Genomic DNA, 14,034 nt, shown 5'->3' on the forward strand with positions numbered 1-14,034 from the left:
TGCGCGCGTGTACCTCGCTGATACAACAAAGATTTTCTCTCTTTTTAAATTGCAAACACGAATGAAATAGTGAAATAAAATCCATAAAATAGCGCAGTTGGAGTTTATAAATCTGGATTTTCTTTCCTTGTATTTATAAAAAACATAACAAAGTAACAAATATCAAAAAAACTCAATTTTGCGAAAGAAGCAACGTCTTGAGTACACAGCCGCGTTAACTCACCATTTATTGCAACATAATCCATTTACACATCAAAAGCCCCCGAAAATCCAAGAACTGGAACAGTGCCTTATTTGCATAAATCAAAAATGGCCGCTTATACAGGGGTGAAATGTCAAAGTTGGTCAAATCTTGTTAAAACATACCAATATATTGCTCTCATCATAAGGATTCAGAAAAATTATAGTTTGAACTGTCTCCGTTTTAGGCAAAAAGGTCGAAGGTCAAATTTTGGGGGCCACTGGTGTCTACAATTGAAAAATGCTCCAATTTTAATCCAAATTGATCAAAATGAGAAAAGTTGCATTGTTTTGGTCAGGGCTCAATGGTATTGGATATTTTTTTTACCATATTGTCAAGGTTACAAACCACATGAGATATAGCAAACTGTTCTTTAAAAAAAAGACTCAATCGGAACAATCTGAGATTATTTTAATCAAAATCAGATAATTTTTAAATTTTTATCCGCTGTGGAATCCTATCCACTGTGGAATTCAAATTTTTAAATTTGACATTTCCCCCTATAACTCAAGAACTGTACATCGGAGATAGGTCAAACTGATTTTTTTTGAATCCTTATGACGATGGGAATACATTGGTATGGTTTTTAACCAGATTTGCCCAACTTCGAAATTTCCTCCCTGCATAAGCGGCCATTTTGGATTTATTAGGCGCTGTTCCACTACTTGGATTTTTCGGGCGGACTTTTGACATGTTTTTGTGTGAGCGAGCTTTTGGGAGATAGACGGATCTGTGATTTCATAATTTGACTGGGCTAAACGTAAGCAATTTTCAATCTAGTTACCCCACTAAAATGATCATATGAATCATTGCCATCTGTCGTATATAAAATGGTTTAAAGCTGTATTTAACATCATGGAATATACAAGCATGTTTGATAAGTGAGGTTGTTGATAACTTAAGGTTACGTTCAACCTATATAACCCAATTTTTGCAAGGTTAGGTAGATTTAAAAAATACATCAGTGATAGTTCAGGTTATGGATTCACACATTTTTTAGTTAAAGTTACGCATAATTAAGGTTAAGATTACGCAAAGATATTAACAAAAAACATCAATGCCGCAAGACCAGCAGGGCTGAGGCCGGAAATCCCATAGTGAGCACCTTCAAATAATGGATTTTCAATATGTAATAATGGCCCCGCAGGGCAAAAAAGCTAAGCGTAACCTTAAGTTATCAATTTTTTTTAAAAACTTTTTTGATTTTTACCCCTTAATTTCCCTCATTCTTCAGGCCCTACCCTATATCGGCGGCTAATATATACTCTCCCGACGAAATGTCTTTCCGCAGTAACAATTGTTGAATTGTTAGTAAATATAACTTGAAACCTATTTATTTACTTCACCATCATCTATAATACCTTTAATCAGTTTTAATCAACTTTTCAACATCAAAAGATTGCTGGAAAATAACGAAACAAACTTTCTATATGATCTCATGAAAAACCTGTACAAAATCCCCATAGGAAAAGTGGCGGCGCTGTGCTTAGTTAGCTAATTATGACGTCAGTCCTTAACGACCACCATAACAACAGATGACGCCCGGGGTATTTGAACTCTTTTTTAAAACATGTGATGCATAACAAATGTTTAAGGTTATGAGTTGTGATACTAGACTGTCGTTTTATCTTTTCTGTTTCTGTTTTTGTTTCAGTTTTCGGTTTCGGTACGTGTGAACAATTCTTTTATTCTAGTCTTTTGTTGCCTACAGAAAAGTTGAACGAAGATAATTTCTATTTTCGATTTCGGGAGTTATGTTAATTTTTGACATGCAAATGTGAGATAAGAGGGTTGGTGCTTATCTAGACAAAAGAAGTGTCCAAATTTTACGATCGTAAATTCGCGATAAATTGTACGGCTTCAATTGACTTGCGTTGGGTGTATAGGTACTTCCGCCTAGGCGGGAGTGGCTCGTGAAAATAGCCCAGCGTAGAAATATACATTAATCACTAGTAATCAGTGTTGCCAAGAATTACGTATACTTGTTCGTGCAATCGCGCAACAATCGGTCATATGATTATGTAGAGATGAAACGGAGAATTATTTTGGTCCCAAAACTTGGTGATATGCAACACCAAAGAAGTGCGTTGAATTGAAATGAATTGGATTTCTTTCATTGGAATTGGTAATCTGATAATTGCTTCAGGCAAAATTGCCAGACTCAAATCTATTTTAAATCTATATTATTTGTCATTCATTGACCAGCGAAAGGGGCGCTAGACCACTAAAACACCAATCTTCCACACACTCTGGGTGTTCCATAATCTTGTCTTATCCAGCCTTTATTAACAACAGGCATCCACTTCCATTGAAATAAGCTGATTGGTACTTCAAACTTAACAATGAATTCAAGGAACAGATCAACTCACATAATCCCCTGCGTTTTCGTTTCTGAACAATAGAGCTCCCGAAACAGAAAAGATAAAACGACAGTAGAGGAATAAAGGTATCCCCCGATTACAACGGATTAGTAATCGTTATGCGATTATGTTATTTGCCACGATCCAAAAGAGATAACTTCCATTCAGTTAATATCATGCAGCCTCACTACAGGGATTTCCTATCTAGCAGCGCATTTCGACTTCCAAAATTGTTCAGTCTTAAACTTCAGATCAGGCTCAAAATGCCAAAAATTACCGATCACCAGAAGGGAACGATAGAAGCATATCATAGTGAAGGAAAATCATGCTGCAGTCATGTCTACAGTAGAATTCACCTCGACCTTTGCAGCACTTAAACCCCATTAAAAGCTATTAAACCAAGATAACACTCATTGAAACAGCTCAACTGATTAAATCGGATCTTCTCTGGCTGTGCACATGTGTCTGTTTTATATGTGCGATATAGCAATGAGCTGCTATAATACAGCTTCAGTTGGGTAACCGATTATAAAGGAAACGTAAGGAAACAATGGTAGTGGACCTTTGTTCACGAAATGAGACAATGTCCTGCTTTTTGTTAACCAGCATTCTTGAAAATGAGCAACATAATGATTGTTGACTTAACAAGGTTTGGAAATAATTTCTTCATATTTTTGGTGTTATCTGTCGTTTACATATCCTTCCTAAAACACAAAAGTGCGACCATTTGTCAATCACCTACAGTACCCAATTTCGGCATACTATAAGAAACTCATCATGATGATTGCCAGAGAATAGTTTAAATGTAGCTTGTACCGTTTTTTTGTGGCATCCTTCAGAAGTGAGCGGTCCGATACTAATATTTTCGGTCAAATCTTCATTCAATTAACGCGGGGAGTTGGGTAGCTATGCCTTGCCCTCACTCATATTTTACAAAAGTGCGACTATTTCTGAACATCTAACCTAGCTGTAATTTTAGGTCATGTTAGAGAAATATATTTGCTAGAAGTTTGGAGAATAAGTTAAATATTGGCTGGTTATTTTTCACACAGTGATGTTAACTAGGCAAGTGCCCATTCTTCCAACATACATCATTTGTAGAGGTCACGCGTCAATGGTGAGAGCACTGTGTATTGTGTATAGGAAAACGGACAGCAACTGCAGTATGTTTAACCGTGAAATTGTAAGATTATTGAATATTCACGAGGGATCTGTTCGATATAATTTGAGAAAAAAGGATATTCATGGCTCAATGTACAATCGCCCGTAATCTGGACGGCCGAAAAAACAACAACACCAAGATTATAATAACAACCGAACCCAAATAGCGTTTGTATCAAACATTGTTGATGATGACCAGCAGTGCAGACGGGATAACTGCAAGTCGATCATCATAACTTTTTGATAGCAAGAGGGTATTGACGTCATAATGAGCCTCATTAAACAGCGCCGCCAGTTTTTTCAATGGAATTTTACTGTGTATAATTTACCGCAAAATAAGGATAGTTTATCTTTATTTATTTTTGTAATAAATGAGGGTTCCAGGTTCCTGCAATTATGACTAAAAGGTTTATATTTTAATGACAGTTAGGTTTGATACGTTTTCCATTTATAGTATCATTATAATTTAACAGTTTCTGCTGTTATAGGGGTGCGGAAAGACATTTCGTCGGGAGAGTACTTTGAGCTTGATCGCTATTGTTTTTGTAGTAATATTGTTTCTTTGTAAACCATATGGGGCAACCTTGAACAATATTGTTTTTGAACACTTAATTTCTTAATTTTTTAATTTCCCTCATTCTTCAGGCCCTGCCCTCTATCGATGGCTAATTTATAGCTTATAAGCTTAATCGCTATTGTTTTTGTAGTAATATTGTTTCTTTGTAACCCTGCGGGGCAACCTTGATTAATATTGTTTTTGAGCACTTTTGTTTTTTGTAACGTACGGTTCTTGAGCTATAGGTCAAAGGTCATATGTAAAAATGTTCAGATTAACCACAAGTGTCTCAAATTGTTCCTCTTGCAAAAATAAGTCAAGTAAAAAATAGGTATCATCGCAAAATAGGTCACGGTCAATAGAGATCAATGGTAAATTATGTAACTAGACCCTGTTATCTAGGTAACGAAACATTTGAATATGTGGACATTATTTTTTGCTTGATGAACAATTTGAGACAATTTTGGTAAAAATCGGAGCATTTAAAGGGATTGGTCAAAAAATGATCTTCGATCTTTTTGCTTATGATTCGGGAACCGTATGTCACAGATAGGCCAAACTTTTCGTTGACTCATTTTTAAGATATGCTCATGCTCATTATCCTCTTTTACGTTTCCAACTCAAGAAAATTCGATTTTATTTGTCAGTTTTTGTTTTCAATACACTGACTGGAAGTTCAATCCATTGGCAAGAGATTACAATATTCTTTCAACATTCAACTGCAAGTCCAACAATAGGTTTTAACATAGACCAATCATAAAGGGATATTGTCTATGATTTGAGATTATAATCACACATTGACACATCAAAGGAAAATGCACCACTATCACCATATATGTAGTCATTTTTCATTAGGCCTATAGCTAGGAATAAATACCAGAAATAGTTTAACGCTGCAACATGCTTTTCTTTTTCCAATTATAGCTCTTATAATTATGTATTGTATAAATATAATTATTATTATGTGGTATGTGGCTGACAATTCTATAGACACAGTTAGAGAGGGATTATGACTCTTTTAATGCTCTGCGTGCTATCCATGCGCTTCAACGGAAAAAGTTGTGAAATATTTTCTCAAAATATCAAGAGCTATCTTAAGAACTACTGAACCAATACTAGGCTTGTTTGTACTCATTTTAATGCATTTTTCATGCTGATTCCAAATATGGTCATAAACATTTACATATCTGGAATTTTTTGAATTTTAAAAAAAAATTTGAAACTTGTCGTCTGCAGTCGACACCCGCGTGAAGAAAGTTAAATAGGAAAGACTAGGAAAGACATCTCTATAAGTAAATTTTATTTTATTAATTCAGTTTATTTGTAATCGAGCTTGATGGTGCGTTTACATTTCCACGGTGTTGACGATGTGAGGTGTTCTTTGGTGGTTTGCAATAAGATATTTTTGGGACATTTTTCCGCCATCGTGGAAAGACATTTTTGCCCTTACTCCAGATTTGTTCAGCACATCAAAAGCTGAAACTGAACCAAATTTAACTCTTTTCTGGAAAATTGCACAATACTTGTGGTACATAACATGATTCTGCAGCACTATTGGTGCGATACGAATAGACTATAATAGTCAAATTCACTGCCTGGTAGCCTCATGGTAACCGGTTCATGCTAACTTCATCTGTGATTGCACCACGGTCAAAATGATCACAATAGAAATCCAACGACCTGCATTAATTAACTAAGGTATTCCATATCAAATTGGCAGCGAATTGATCAATTGTCGAAGGAATACGTGATGTCTTTGAATTATTTTCAAAATGAATTCCAAGAATGTGGTAATGGGCCTCAATAGTCCCAAATATGCAAGTTAGGGTTATGATTAGGATTTAAGATTAGGGAAGTCGTTTGCGTATTGGGACTATCGTATGAACCCGTAACCATGAATGTAACCTAATTGAATCCCAAAAGATCATGTCTTAATTTGGGCTAGTCTTTATGCAGGTAAAAAACAGAAATGCAGAAAAATAAGGCCAAGAAAAGAATTGTTTCCTTATCCTCCAGTGGGATATTTGGGGTGGGTGGGTCGGTCGGAAAAATATTTTTTAATGACTCAGTACTGTATAGGCCTATAGGCAATGAACATTTGTCATGTGGAAAGATACATACTTCACTTCAATACGCAAGATGCACCATGGAAATTGATTCAATTAGAATGACTGCATACTTACAGGCATAAGACGCCAAGTTTATTGGAAATATTGATGCATGAATGGATAGTTATAAATGTTATAATGAGTTTACAACAATGAATTTCTTCTTTAAAAAAATGTTGTTGGCCAAATTTAGCTTTGAAATGAAATTTAGACACAGAAAAAGTAATAAAAAAACATTAAAATTATAAACTAAAAAATAAAAAATAATTTTGTTCAAAGAGCCGACCCTGATTTTGGCCAATTTTGGGTCGGTCGGTGGAGGGTAAGCAAACTCTGGCTAATCGTGGGATTTCTTTGCACTCATAATTTTACAGCTGGAGCACAACAAGGCTTTTGTGTACGAAGCAGGTCCCGCAGTTAAAGGCCCGGTCACACTATGACGAATAGGGGTGTGTGATGTGCCCTGAGTAATTTGATTTGATTATTTATTTGAGGGCGGGTTACTCGGGGTTAGTGTAGTGGTCTTCTCACTCGCTTCTCACCACTGTGGCCGGGGTTCAATTCCCCGCGGCGCCACATGTGAGTTTGGTTGCCGATCCATGCTCGTCCTCGCAGGTTTTTCTCCGGGTGCTCCGGTTTTTCTCCTGCATCTAAAATCGGACCTCTTCCCATATCCCTGTCCCATTATATCCGGGTGGCGTCCCTTAAATTTAGTAGCCGTTGAGCACTATTGGGATTAGCCTGGCTTCGGCCGAATGTTATAAATAAATATCTTTGTTTACAAAATTACATGAGTGATGACATTTTGGGAGAATTCCCCTCTTAAATTGAGCAAAACAAATTGAATCATATCTAATTTGGAATATTTGGAAACCCCTGAGGTTGTAAAGTGAAGATGACATCACGGATTCTCCTCAGGAAATGATGTCATGTGAAAGGTTAATGTTATAATTAAGGCTTGGGAATTTCCAAGATCACATTTGGCTATTAATATTTGGGATTTCCCACTGCTTGGTATATAGGTATTATAAGAAAAGGTAAACATAATTCTTCACAGTTTATAGTGTTGATCTGGGCTAGCTAGCTAATATGCTTACAGTCCAATTCCTTCAAAGAAAGGAAATTGCTAACCAGAAATATTTATGCACTACTGCCTGCCAGTGTTGTCGAAGAAGATCTAGAATACGTCAAAGAACGTACTTCTTCCAAGAAAGGAATATATATTCTTCTGCCGATTTGCTGAAGTCTGGTTAATGGAGCAACACAACTGTCAATATAAGTGGGGGCAACTGCATCGCAGTCCTGCTTCCTGAAGATATTGTGTGAAAGGTGGAAATAGCACCATAGCAGCGCAAGGAGTTTTAACTCCTTAGTTTGGAGAAAGCAGCGCAAGGAGTTAAGTTTGGAGAAAGCAGCGCAAGGAGAAAGCAACGCCATTTTGTGTGAGGATTTCATACGCAAGGATATTTATAAACGCTGTGTTCAGTGTTCACTGGACTTCGCTGATTTTCGCAGGACAAGTGAATAAGGATATATTACATCAGTCGTCCAGAACATTGCAAGAACTTTATGATCACCAAGAAGAAGAATGCTGGCTAAGTACTAAATAGTTAAAGAGTGATTATATTTGATTATTGTGTATGTGCATTTGTTGTCATATATTGTACCAATCATAACGTGCTTTCAATTAAAGACTTAGATTTTGTTAGCTTAATCAAACAGTGTATTTGTGTTGTGCATTCGTGTGAGTTCGGGCAAAAGGTGATTTTGGCCTTGAGTCAAGTACGACTCGTAACAGGTGAACGGCAAGCGACGTTAAGCTGCGAATTGCAATTTTGAATTTACCGTCACTCATCGTGTGTTGCCGTTAGTTGTCGCTGACGAATCCGTTAGCGACCGCAGACGGCCGAAATTATTCGTCGCGTCCGTCGGCAAATTTTCAACATGTTGAAAATTTTGTGACGGCAAAAGAAGTAGTTCTGATTCCGTTCAGATTTCGTTGGAGACCGCAACCCTCATTTCTTTGACGTTTCCATACCGTGCGAAGCCGTCTTTAGTCGTTTTGAGGTCGTCACAATTTCGTTGGTAGTCGTTGTCAACGACCATTGACGAAAAAACAACGGAAAGTGACGTCACATCTCGAACCCTGACGACACATTGTGGGAAGTAACGAAATTGTAACGATCTTGGTGCGACAGTGACTTGCGAATTGTGTCCGGAGGGTGACGGATGTTGACTGTTGATGGTGGGTCGTTTGCGAGTACCCGCGGCATTGAAACGGTGGTCTGCGATGGGTTTTAAACTTTTTGTGCGATTTTTGACATTTTTTGACGTCAGTTCGATTTCAATAGACTGTCCGGCACGATGCAATTTTGAAGTTCATATAAAAAGAAATATCAATAATAATAAACAATATTAATATTTTTGATTATTATTGATCAAAAATATTAATATTAATATTTTTGATTATTATTGATATAGATATTAAGAGTTTGGATTATTATTGATATTGATTTTACTATTTTTGATTATTACTGATATTTATGTTAATTTTTTTGATTATTATTGATATTGATATTTTTGAGTGGGAACGCCAAAGTGGACTATACGACCCGCACAAACACACATGCTTTGATGTCGGCCGCTGAGTCACGTCATCATCGCCGCAATCCACCGTCAGCTGCCGTTCCTTGCCGCAAGCAAAGCCGCTGCCGGCCGTCTGACCTCGTTGCTTGTTGTTGGGCTCCGTCGAGACATCGTCACTCGCCGCCCAGACAACGTCCGGTTTTGGTCGCTAGTATCCGTTTCCTGTCGCAGTCTTTCGTCCCTCGCCGTCGTGTTGTCGCTGAAGGTCGTTCCCACTCGTCAGCGAATCTTGTTTTTCCTCTTTTTGCCGTCGCTTTGCAGTCAACATTTTGTGATTTTCACGTTCGTCACCTTCCGTTGGTTATCTGCCGTCATAGTGTGACCGGGCCTTAAAACCCAGTGTGTACCAGAATGGTCGACTGCAGATCCGTCCGATAACGCTTTTTCAATGGGAAATGAACTTTGCTGCTTGGATGATGTCACGATGAGGTTAGCATTTATTCCGTATTGAAAAGCGTGTTCCGACGGATCTGCACTCGATCGTACCAAGCAGACCATGCAATGGACATTTTTGTTTTCCAAACAGTTGCTATGTCATACAATCATGCTAATTAAATATTTTGAACTTCTGATGAACATGATGAAATATTTTTCTGTAATCCAGGATTACAGGTCAAATAAATCACGTGACGCATTGAGTTAATAAACCAAACGTGTCGATCACTGATGCGCGTGCGTGGTTTCTTAAATTGATTCAAAGATAACGAAATTGATATTTAAACTGAAATGAAGAATAGTGCCTTTTTAAAATATTATCTTTTAGTCACTGTGTAAGTATAACATAGAAGAAAATAAATGATCACACATTTGTTTTGATATTCAATTTCGATCCATGCAACAGCTTCTCTTTTTTCGTAGAATAGATGATTAAAATGTATGCAAATACTACGCGTAGGCATATATACAAACATTTGCCTATTTTATACAATGATTAAAATTACGGACTTCCGTTGGCTCCTTTTCCAGGAACCATTGTATAGTATCAAAGCAAACTAATTCCATCGGTCAGTGTGTGAACTATGAACATGATCCGGAAAGATAAATAAAAGTTTACTTTTGCCATAATTACAAAATATAATTCCATAATTACAAAATATGCTTTTCCTTCGTGTGCTTTAGCGGGGGAGGCTCGTATAAATCATGGTAACTAATCAAGCAGAGAAAGTCCATCACACACAACTTATGTATGCATAACTTTTATCGTTTCAGGATCAGTTAATATTTAGGGCTATAAAATAATGTGATTTTTAATTATGAGATATTTACGTCAGAGCAAATATGTTAGATTTTAAAAAATGAGTTTATTCTCGTGCGGAAGACTTAAAACGTCTACAAGTGATCAAATATTGTTGAACAACAAAATAACTTCAAATTTTGTTAGTAGTTTCAGAAGGATTTAAACAGTATCTTTGCTAGCCATGCGCTTCAATGGAAAAAGTTCCAAGTTTTGAAATATTTTCTCAAAATATTTTAATATTTAAAAGAGCTATCTAAAGAACCACTGAACCAATACTAGGCGTGTTTGTACTCATTTTAATGCATTTTTCATGCTGATTCCAAATATGGTCATGTAAATTTACATTTCTGAAATTTACATTTCTGAATTTTTGAAAAAAAACCTTGTCGTCTGCAGTCGACACCAGCGTGGAGAGAATTAAGTTCAATGAATGTACCTAAAACAAAAAAAAAACCATATCCAAGATAGTGCCCTCCAGATAGGTTTTCATTGATATTTCACTTCAGATATCCGTTCTTACATACTTCATTGATTAAGTGTTGTAATAAATTTGACCCATGTACTGGTTTAGCACACACACCACGCGTTAAGTCAACTGTCGAGATTATTTTTGTATTACCTGATGCGCAAACATTTCAGCTTTCGATACCAGATCGTTTCATGTGAAGAAAAATTCCCCTTTTATGCACCGTTACCACATGAGTATGGTAATAAGACAAAAGTTGCAATTTATCTAACTTACACCAGTGTTTGCTTTTTAAAGAAGTGGTATAAATATGGATCCGACGGGCCAATGTGAGAACAAACCTGGGAGGACCTGTGCAGACGCTAGAAGTCATTATTATCAGAAGAGAGCTCTGTTAATTGTACACTTGCTAAAATTCTCATCTCATCAAATCGGAACTTTATTCGTTTTTCGGTACCTAGTAAGTGTTCAAAATATCTAAACTTCATGAAGGTTTGAAACGGAAAAAGTTATATTATACTCATAAATACTAATTACAAAGCACATTAAGGCAAAGCAAAATGGTGGCCTGAACCATTGTATCTATTGTAATGTATATTAGACCATCTTTCTTTCGATGTGTTTTGACACAGGAATTGAAAATCCATTCATTCCTCAGTGTCAACTCGTTTATAGTCTACCCGGGGGTACTCAAGTTTGGTTTTGGTGTGGACGTGCCGCTGAGAATTTGAAAGTGGACCCATAAATATACCAATTTTCCAAGAAATTTGGACCCATTGATATACCAAAAGTCGAAATTTTCGGCCAAATTTAACCCAAATTGTCTTAGTTTTGGCAAATTTCCCCAAAATTTTGGGAACATTTTGAAAATTTTGGCTAGATTAAGGAAAAATTGGGATATTTTCCGAAAAAATTGAGAAAATTTTGAAAAAGGACCCATTCATATACCAAAATAGGCTTTGAAAAAGGGGTCATTGATATACCAGAAGGCTGAAAATGCTACCCATATTTGCGGCACGTCCCCGTATGGTCATTTGTACTGAGTACCCCCCCCCCCCGGGATAGTCTATTAGCACGTATGAACTTATATTCGTGTTTACATATTTGACATCGTTTTATTTGATAATTCATTTATTGCCTTATGATATAATAAATAAAGTAACACTATTCTTCCTCTCACACTCCTGCAGATATTTAACTTCATTCACAATGTATTCAGGACATCCAGCCATCTTTCAAATTTGTCTTCTCGCTTCTGCTGTATTCCTTCTAGCTACCGAAGCACATCCGATATATACATGTTCCCGACCCTTAGATGGAAATTGTACCTTATGCCCTCGTGTTTACAGCTTACTGACACACCGGTTAATACCAGAAATTGGATGGAGAACACGACTCTCCGAATTTAAAGAAGAATACGTATGTAGCATTAAAATCTGTGAAAAATAGTGGTAATCCAGTAGTACCGTAAAGTTTATACCATAAATTATGTTATTGGAATTAGCGTCCTCTTATATAATATAATATAGAGGCAATTACGCCGGAAATTACGAATGTTTTCTTTTAAAAGATCAATTCTACGTCAACTTCACATATATCGATTAGTTTCCTTGCTCCAATTTACTTCAACGCGAACGTTTAATTGGTTAGTCCACCAACAGCGTCTTAAACTCGGGACATGTGTATCAATAGGTGATCAAAAGAAAGCCATGTGCGGGGCCATGTGTAAGCGACTGCAGCAACATTTCTACCTTTTCTGTCAAGTGGGTTGTTGGTCACACTCAAACACCAAAGACTCTATCTTTGGCGCTTGATTTAAATAAACATGCATGAACTCGCTAGGCAATAACTAATGGGGATTATGTCAAGAGCCAGCGCTAATCTTCTTATCATATTATATGTTTCAATTATGTATATTATACAGGGGTCCCATTTTTAAAGGCTCAATTAAAGTTATCGTTAGCTTTGTCAAATCCCGGCCCCTTAGAAGTAGGACACTACGTGAACTTAATCCCCTTGCACAGAACGACATTTCGCAAGATGATTTCTTGTACGCCATGATCACACACAAAAGTATATACCAAGCTTGACGTTTGGAACAGAAAATAATTTTAATCGAATTCAATCACTAATATACAACAACATATCCCAAACCAAAAGAGATTGCCAATATTTGAACTTTTGACTAGTTAACAACTTGCTATTTTGTAGTCCATGCGGGAATATAAGAAACAGTATTGTTAACGTATTTTCTTTGATAATTTACAGCTATTATCGATTGACGCGAATGTGTAAAAAATTTTAATTGTTTACAAATTGTCTAATAGTGAAGGATAAGTCATTAAAACTGGCATTAGGTAGGCCTATTTGTGCTATGAAAAATGTGGCAAAAACGAGGAAAACAGCAGTACTTGACAAAGTTAAAGCCCCAAATGCAGTTAATTTCTCTACTAAAGCCTAAGTATAGAAATTACAGATTCACGTTAAATGTCTCATTTTGTCTTTAATACACGGCTTTCGGCTCAACCACTAGCCAGATATGTTCGCACAACAAAGGTGCCAAAATCTGGATTTTGATAATTTTACGATCCTCCAGATGAGTAAATCACTAAAAAAGACATTTAAATATGGTTTATAAAAACAAAAATTGTGTTATTTAGACAAATGTGAATGTCAAAAGACTAGTTTTAAGTCAACATTTTGCAAATATTTTTTTACAGATGACTCTACGCAATCTGGATGATAATGGTATTAGTTACCCAGGATGCAACCTGCCAAACTCACCAACCAACACACAGACTGTAAGTCTTCCGAATTCTGATGTCAGAATTATTAAGATACTGTTGTGTTACCTGAGCTGATTACTTATTACTTTCTATCTCAATGGGATAATAATGGTTGTTTATATACCCGGTTTACATTTAGATGAAAATTGGGATTGTTATTACGGTTCTATTTCAGGTCTTCGATATAGAGCAACTTCTGGATTGCTTATCAGCCTCTGTCAAGTATATAAAGCAACCCACATAACTCAAGAGAAAAATGAAGAAAAGTGACTCCTTAGTACTATTTAAATACTTATGGGGTGCTTTGTCTTTGGACGTTTAAGGGACCGATCGTTATTTACGGCAGGGGGGAGGGGAATGGGTGTTTTGGCAAAAATATCGACAAAACATTTCGCGTTCCCCCCTCGCGTCCGCTCAAAATTTTCGCGTTCCCTCTTGTTTTCCCAATTTTCTCCATTTAAAATTTAACATTT

Source organism: Amphiura filiformis, chromosome 3 (assembly GCF_039555335.1).
Source record: "Amphiura filiformis chromosome 3, Afil_fr2py, whole genome shotgun sequence".
NCBI classification, from domain to species: domain Eukaryota; kingdom Metazoa; phylum Echinodermata; class Ophiuroidea; order Amphilepidida; family Amphiuridae; genus Amphiura; species Amphiura filiformis.